Raw genomic sequence first — 9,050 nt, 5'->3', positions numbered from 1 at the left:
ATGAACCCCTTAGCTAGGTTCCCATCCATTCAATTCCATCAAATTCATCTTTACATTCTGTCTAGTTTATTAACTTGTTTCGTTATTTCAATTCTCGTCAATTTAAAACCCCCCTTTACTTTCTTGTTCTTTAGTGTTTAGACTTTGTTTAGTTTATGTTTTAAAGTGTTTTGATTCAATTTATTTCCCAAAATTCGTCCAAATTCACCAAAGTGCTCAAAACTGCCCAGAAAGTGATTTTAAGGCTGTTTTGAGTGTTTTGGGTGATGTTTGAGTCTTTTGGTTTGTTTTAGTGTTTTAAAGTTTAGTTTTGCATTCTTTGAGTCTAGTATAGTGTTTTATATTGTGTTTTTACGTTTGAATCAAACCATAATCTTAAATTCGTCCAACATTGGGTTTAAGGTCAGAAACTGCCTAGTTAGTGTTTTTAGGCAGTTTTGAGTCTTTTGAACTTGTTTTGAGTCCTTTGAGTCTTTGTGAACGTTTTTAACTTTATTTTACATTTTTGAGTCAATTTCCAAGTGATTTGCAATCCCTCCTAATCCCCGGTTAAGAACGATCCCTACTTATACTTATACTACAATTGACAAAAAGAGGGTTTAATTTGTGTGCGTATAAATCTCGCATCACATGCCCTCACGGTTTTGTTTTTGGGAACTCACGAGCAACTTCCCAGTGGGTCGCCCATCATGGGATTGCTCTAGCCCCCTTCTCGCTTAACTTCGGAGTTCCTACGGAACCTGAAGCAAGTGAGCTTCCAAAAGGCCTTGTGCTAGGTAGGGATGGGAATATACATTTAAGGATCACTCCCCTGGGCGATGTGGGATGTCACAATCCACCCCCCTTAGGGGCCCGACGTCCTCGTCGGCACACACGCGACCAGGGTTAGGCTCTGATACCAATTTGTCACATCCCGGCCCGGGGCGGATCACTTCCCGGGCCCGTTCCACCACCGTAGCACGATATTGTCCGCTTTGGGCTTACCATTCCCTCACGGTTTTGTTTTTGGGAACTCACGAGCAACTTCCCAGTGGGTCACCCATCATGGGATTGCTCTAGCCCCCTTCTCGCTTAACTTCGGAGTTCCTACGGAACCTGAAGCCAGTGAGCTTCCAAAAGGCCTCGTGCTAGGTAAGGATGGGAATATACATTTAAGGATCACTCCCCTGGGCGATGTGGGATGTCACATATAACGTTCTTTGGAGAGTATAAATCTGTGATTTCTTGTTTTCTAAGTCGTTGCATGATCTCATCATTCTTTGTTTGGTTGCTGCTTGGAATGCATTTCATTATAGTTCCAAATACTAGAACTCATGCCCATTTCATTCAAAGCATGATATTCATTGCATAACATACAATAAGATGAAGTTGTTTAGTTAAACCAAAGCCAAAAAGCCTAACCCTTTTGCATATGTATTGTAGGATTACCCCTTTTGAGCCTTTTCAAGCCTATTTTCTTTGTTAGCCCCATTATCCTTACCTAGCCTAGATTAGGACTTTCCATACCCTTGTTCTTAAAGGATAATAAAGCATGACTTAGAATGAACTCCTTTTGATTAATATATTGCAAAAAATAAGTGTGGGGGAAGGTAATAGGGCATGGAAAAGAAGAAAAATAAAAGAAAAAAATTTCATGGAAAAATAAAAAGAAAATAGAAAAGTGATGAAAAGAAAGAAAAAGAGTTGAAAAATAAGTGAGAATGATCTCACAAGTGTTGGTTGTTGAAGAAAGGGTCCAAAAGTTTGAATTTGACCCTAAATGTTGCATGAATCTTCCCTTGTGTTTAAAAGTTGATTTCTGCCATTAAAAGTGAGTTTAAGTGTCAATTTCATTACTTTGCTTCCTATTGCTTTAAGAACCTTTGTTTTTCTATACCTTTCTTTGTTAGCCATTACCCTTAGCCCTGTTACAACCCTCAACTTCTATCTTGATGTTATGTATTCAATATGTGGAGTTTGAATTTGGTATGAGCGTATGGAATCACTGGTTCTCGTTCTAAGTAGTAGCATTCCATTCATGAGATCATAAACATGCCATTGTTGTAAATCCAGAAAATGCTTTCTTTGATATAACATATGTGAGTGTTAGTCTTCATGTTTAAATCAATCTTCTCACATATACTTAGTGTAGGGTGTGTAGTTAGAAAATCTGTGTGCAAATAGAGAGCATTCTAGTGAGGAATTGAGGGAATTCTCTAAGGCATGTTACTACATTCAAAACGTTGTTTTAATTGATTAAATGTGACTAGTAAGTGGTAACTATGATTAAGTGTTTGCTAAAGTGTAAAGAAAGCTAGAAACCGTGGGAGTGATGTTCTTTGATATGTCATGTGCATTGGAAATCCCTAAGGTAATTGTTGGAAGGTTTAGAGTTTGTTTTGGTTGTGTTCTTTTTGTTTCCTTTGTTTTGTTTTGCTCGAGGACTAGTAAAAGCTAAGTGTGGGGGAATTTGATACGAGCATATTTAGGCGACTTAGTTAGTTTGTTTTCGTATATTTATGTTGTTAGTTCATAGTTATTTTAGTAGTTTAAACCATTTTCGTCTGTTTTTAGGTTCATAAGGCTAAGGAAGCAAAAAGGTGCATTTTGGAGCATTTTGGAGCAAAATTGGGCTTGGAATGGATAGCTTATGCTTGGAGCAAAAGGAATGGACGAAATTGAAGACCTAAAGGTGTTAGGATTCCTAATCAAAGAAGGATTCCTAATCTAAGAAGGAATCCTAATCAAAGAAGGATTCCTAATCAAAGAAGGATTCCTAGTCAAAGAAGGTTTCCTACTTGAAGTAGGAAAGTTATGCCAAGGTTTACTATTTTTGTTTGACCTTTCCTAATCCTAAATATCCCTAAGTTCCAGCAACTTTGAAGGTATCTTATGCATTTTAGGACACAAACCAAAGATTCCTTGCACTATCCTAGTCTATGCCGCACCTTTCTTACCTTTTTCTTCCAAAATCTACCATATATCTTCTTTCCCCTTTTATTCTAGTCAATACCGCAAGTTTCCTTTCCTTTTCCTCTTAGAATTCTGATTTGTTACCCTTTTTCCTTGAGGATTTGGAGCTAAAAACCTTCCCAAATTAATTACTTATTGCCTTAACCTTTCTTCCTCTATATATACATAATCTGCTGCACTTATGGGAGATTCGAGACATCCATACACATCCATACGAATTTTCTCTCATTCTCTCCATTCATTCAGCCATCATCCACCCCCTACCACCATCCAACCTATCCATCCATCACCATAATTCATACCCAAACACCCTTGTGCCGCAACAAAGAAGGAGAAAGAAGAGAGGAGAAGCCTTGGACGTTTTGGCCATTCAAGCTTGGATTGTTGGAGCGTTTCTAGGTGTATTCAATCTTTGTTTTCAATGTTTAATTTATATTCTCTTTGTTTTGTTGTAAACATGAGGAGCTAAACTTGTTTTAGCTAGGGGAGACTTTGAAACCATGATTATATTTGCAATATGAATTGATTAATTCCAGTTGTGATTTCATAAATTGTGAATGCAATTTACTTAACCGTTTGATGGATAACTTATTCTTGTTTGTTGATTAAGGGTGCACACTTAGTTTGCATGCATGAATTTGGGGCTAGAATACAAGGGAGTTTCACATAATCGTTACAAACTTATATTCACAAGTAGTTAAGGTTGTTTTCACAATCATGTTAAGTAAATTCCTAGCATGAGTATCATGATGTCATAGTTACAAGTGCTTTGTCAATACTTATGATTTTCATAGAACGTAATGATCTTTGATTGTATCTCTATTATGATGTCATGTAGGGGACTTTTGAAGAATGCTTTGGGTTGTCGTATGATGTCATCCAATCCAATAACTTAAGGAAAATCTGAGGGTTAATTAGTGATGTCACGGTTAATCTGGGGTGTTGAGGTTCATGGTTTATCGAAAAGCAACTGGAAATCAATTTGTATGCAAGTGTGTCATGTGTGGAGAAGGACCCTCTAGCTAGCTAATCACCCATCCATATACCCAAATTCGTTCATAACTTTGTCTAGTTTAGTTTCTGTCTTGTTTTAATTCAAATTCGTCAAAACCAAAACCCCCCTTTGTTTTAAGTGTTAATTAGGTTAGAATCTGAGTTATTATGTGTTTTTAAGTGTTTTGAGTCAAAACTAATTCAATTTTTGTCCAAAGTAAGTCCTAGAGTCTAGTTTGAGTCTTTTTGATTGTTTTGTGTTGTTTTGAGTCTTTTGAGTCTTTTGAGTTTGTTTTGAGTCATATAAGTTTAGTTAAGAGTCTTTGAGTTTATTTAAGTGTCTTTCAGCATATTTTTGTATCTTTGAGTCAGTTTTCATTAGATTAGCAATCCCTCCTAATCCCCGGCCTAGAACGATCCCTACTTATATCTATACTACAATTGTCAAAAAGAGGGTTTAATTTATGTGCTATTATATATCACATCAGTATCAGACGCCGAGTAATCTTATGATTGGATATTCACATGTAAGTTTCAAAGTTTGGCACTCTGACGGCCGAACCACGTTCACCATCAAGACATAAGTCACCTTTGAATATTTGTGTCCGTATAGTCTGGTATCGATTCGACGTGCTTATACTCTTACGAATATAATCACAATGACCAAATCAGGCACCGACGACTTGTGAACTTCGCAGAACTAGCAGCCTCGGCTTCAGGCTCTAGAACCCAAAGACCAAGAGTGTTCCTTCCTCAGTCGCAGTCGCAAGATAAAGAAGTCAACAACGCACTCAACGCAACATCAACAAATTTTACTCATCGGCCGAACTCGGCGGACGAGTTGGCACGCCCCGCGTTCAACTGAAGGACTTAGTTAGCTTATTAGTTATTCGGCCTACGCGCCGCGTAGGCTTTGGAATTTTTAGGGTCAACACCTACTAGAGAAAGATTCTCTCAGGTTCAAGACTTTCTCGCTCATTTTCTCCCTTTTTCTCTCAGAACCCCACCTAATTATTGACATAAAAAGATGTCAACAAACATTAGTAGGTATGTTTATTTACAAGGCAAAGGAATTAGAATCATTTTAATTATTGACCTCAGACTCAGAGTCGGCGAAAAATTCAAACCCAAATCCAGTGCACAAGCTAAAAATTAAATAAACAAAGAAACTGAAATAACAGACTGAAAAAGAAAATTCCTCTTATAAAAATGAACTCAAGAGTTCTTTACAAGGCTAAAATAAATAATATACTTCTAATCTCACATCTAATTGTTTAGTTCATAAACCTGCATAACAATAGAGGGGTGAGCTTCGAGAGCTCAGTAGGGACATAACCTTACAACAATAAATTGATCAAACTAAATTAAGTGTCATGGCAACATTGAATTCCATTGTAACGTATAATTAATCATGGAAGTTAAAATGCAATGCGACTTAACATCCCTTACCTAACCCGTTAATCTATATAATAAAACACATGGACCTCCACGTCCCATACCATGCATTTTACCATTGCAGTGGTGGTTCGAATGTTCTATAATACAAATTAACCACATGTAACCCAATCATTCTAGTTTTCCCTTCCATTAGTCATCTTGCCTAAACTTTTCGTTGCCAACCCCGAATTACCCTAAAAGAATATATCCACTGGGGGGTCGTCTAAGACCTGGTACCTGCAAAGAGTTTGGCTCAACTACACAAAAGATCATTTCCAACTACCCTAATTTGCAATTCCATTCTCTACACCGAAACTCCAACCACATGACACATCATGAATGATTGACAAATACTTTCATTTCGTCATTCATGTATACCATAGTATATTCTTAACCAAGAGTAATTCCGTAGTCAATAACAAGACATCTAATAAAATAATGATGTACACATTTCAAAGTAACACTCAACAAGAGTAAATCAGCCAACAAGATAAATAATAATATAACGTTCCACAAAATTTAATAGAATCAATCTCCGTAATGGTTGCCGTATTTCTCCTACTTGGATTCCAAAGCATTGCTTCAACTCTTTATTACAAGAGTCCACCACCTCGATCAACTTTCTACAAATATAAGAAATCATTGCAAGAATGACACAAACTCTAATCTTAATTAATATGCTTCCAACCCTATTTTCCACAAGAGAACCAAGAACATTGAAGTTGATTGTCACTATGTTCGTGCACAAGTACAATCGCAGGTCATTAAAACTCATTTTGTTAGGAGTTATGATCAACTAGTAGATTTATTCACCAAAGCATTGCCCTCACATCAGTTTCAAAGACTTCTCTGCAAGCTTGGAACCATCAACCTTCTGGATCCAGCTTGAGGGGGAGTATTGAAAGACCTTTGGTTATTTAGGGTTCCTCAAGATTAGGGTTTCTTGGTATTATCTGGGTAATAGGGTTTGTGTCAACCCTAGTAGTGTTTTACCTAGTTAATAGCTGTTTATTTTTCCTTGTGCTTATCAACTTGTATAAGCATCTTATGTTGTTGTCAACTCCTTAATCTAAGGAGCTTTGTTATGTTTCCCATGCCGTCCGTGTGGCGTGATTCAAGGAGATTAGAGGGAGGTAATTGAGTGCTCAGTGTAGTTTTCAACTCACTCAACCCTTCTTATATATTTGTAACCTGTGTGAGCTATCCTCACGATTTCATAATACAAAAACAGCAAACATTCAAAACTTAACACATATGCTCTGAAACTATACATACATGGACATATGCAGGTAGTTTGAAAATGTAAAAAACCAGCTAGGTTTTTCAAGTACATACAATAGATACGTATATAGATATAGGGTACCAACTTTACACAGAACTTTATTTGATATTCGATTAAAGTGAAGAGACCAACAACTTATCGAACCATATATAAAACATCCATTTCCCTTTCAGATTTAAAATCAAAACATACTTTAACAAAATACCTATCTGCATATATTTTGGTAGCAATATATATACAACAAATTTTGAATTAATAACAGTAGCTAATTAATACACGATAAGTATTACAAGTAATAAGAAAGACTAATACAAAATAGCTATGAAATGAATAAAGAAAGCAAGATGGAAATTGTTACCCATGCTGCAGGTGGATAGGTAAATCAACCTACATCAGACCAATTCACTCCACTTGAGTCAAGGCCTCATCTGATCAACTTCTGGGTTGTTTCCCTTCTAACCGCATATAGTTGAAACATTGATTTCACCGGTTCTTCTTCCTATTCAATGCTAGGATAAGAAACTGAAACTAAGAACACACTCTATTACTCGAAGGCATAGAGGAAGACTAACGGAAAAGGGAACGGAGGACGTCTGCTATGAATTGTTCCGGCAAATATAGTCTCTTCTCTGTTCTCTCTCTCTCTCTCCCTCGATCTCTCTTTTGGTCTCTCTTTCTGTTTTCGTTTCTTTCGTTCGAAAGGGCGAGTTATATCTATAAATGCTTCAGTCGGTTGGAATTCTTCCTTCTCATCTCATAATAGCTAGGACCAGTAAGGATGCTATTCAAGCATCCCAAAATGTTAACTTACACTCACTAGAAATTTGAAGATAGCTCCAGTGGAAAATTCGTTTTAGTGGTAGGGAGACAAATAAAGTGGCGCATAGATCAGCATGAATGAGTCTGAGTTGTGATAGTTCTACTATTTGGTTTGAAGAACCTCTTGATGTAATTGTGGATCATCTCTTTGATAATAGTAATTCTTAATTTGTTTGGTGTGGGACGCCCTTTTTCCCTTCGACCAAGTTGAAATCCCCGGCAAGATTTTTATGAAGGCCCACTGTATACACCACATCCTCATTGATTGTATGTATTTCTATCGTTAATGAATATTGTACATTTTCTCAAAAAAAATACTATAATAAAACATTTTAGATTTTTAACTAAAATAAGTAATCTAATAAAATAATTAATAAAATATCTCATGAAAATAGTTAAATAAACTAATTACATTTTAACGATATAATTATTAAATTATTTTTTAGTTTAAGTCTTTACATATTCCAATGCGTTTACTTACACGTAAAAGTAATAAAAAATGTATAAGTTTTCTCTTGAAATTCATAATCAAATACTTAAAAATTAGGAATTTCCTTACTTCTCTTATTTATGTTATTTGATTCTTTCATTTTTTTCAAGCGTTTTTTAGATATAAGTTCATGCAACACTTATTTTCTTGGCAAAAACCCATTTCATTTTAAATATCCAAATAAAACCCAAATTTGAAGTAGACTGCCATGTAAACAAATAAATACCTGTTATTTTCAAACTATTTACAATTATGCCACAACACTCTAATTATGTTAATGAATTTAGTTATCCACCATAATTGTGAGAAATAAGTGCCTTATTATTATAAAATTATCTACTTTATACTTTATACTTCTCTTGCCATCATATTTTTCAAGTGATATTACATATGTACTAACCACATTTTGTTATTATTATATAGAGTGTGCAATCAATCGGCATTCTTTTATTTTGTAGGTAAATTATTTTGCATATATCATTACATAATTTACTAGGAACTTGACACATCCTGGCCGAAATCAAGGCGTGCTGGCCGTCAAGTGAGGGTGACGTAGCCATGTGCACAGTGCGAAAGCAATAATAATAATAATAAAATACGAATAAATAAAAACCAACTACTAGCAGTACAAGCTAAGATAACATGCTAGTGCGAGATTAAGTGTGATAACACAACCAGAGCATAAGTAGCCTAAGTGCAGTCCAGCAGGACAAATACTAATTATACAACACCCAAAGGTGACCATACAATGGTGATAATCTGTCAGAGCTGTCGTGGTTTCCTCGCAAGCCACCAAAAAGCACTCCTAACTAGAACCTAAAGGGGCGCAAAATAGAAAGTGTGAGTGGGCAAAAATAAAGCTTTTCAAAATCATTTCATTTCTCAAAAGTTCTAACCCTTCGCTATAAAACCTGTATAATTCCCCTGAAAATAGAATATATACATATATACCACAACCATGCTCAGAATAGCAAAATTCACCAACATGCCATGTCAAATATCTTAGCATAAAAATATGTAAGCCAGGTGATATAACTCAATGAAAATGATATGTCAGCCGGAGTCCCCTCGTAAGTG

The sequence above is a fragment of the Pyrus communis genome, chromosome 10 (assembly GCF_963583255.1).
Source record: "Pyrus communis chromosome 10, drPyrComm1.1, whole genome shotgun sequence".
Classification (NCBI taxonomy): domain Eukaryota; kingdom Viridiplantae; phylum Streptophyta; class Magnoliopsida; order Rosales; family Rosaceae; genus Pyrus; species Pyrus communis.
Note: the sequence above shows the minus strand (reverse complement) of the source record.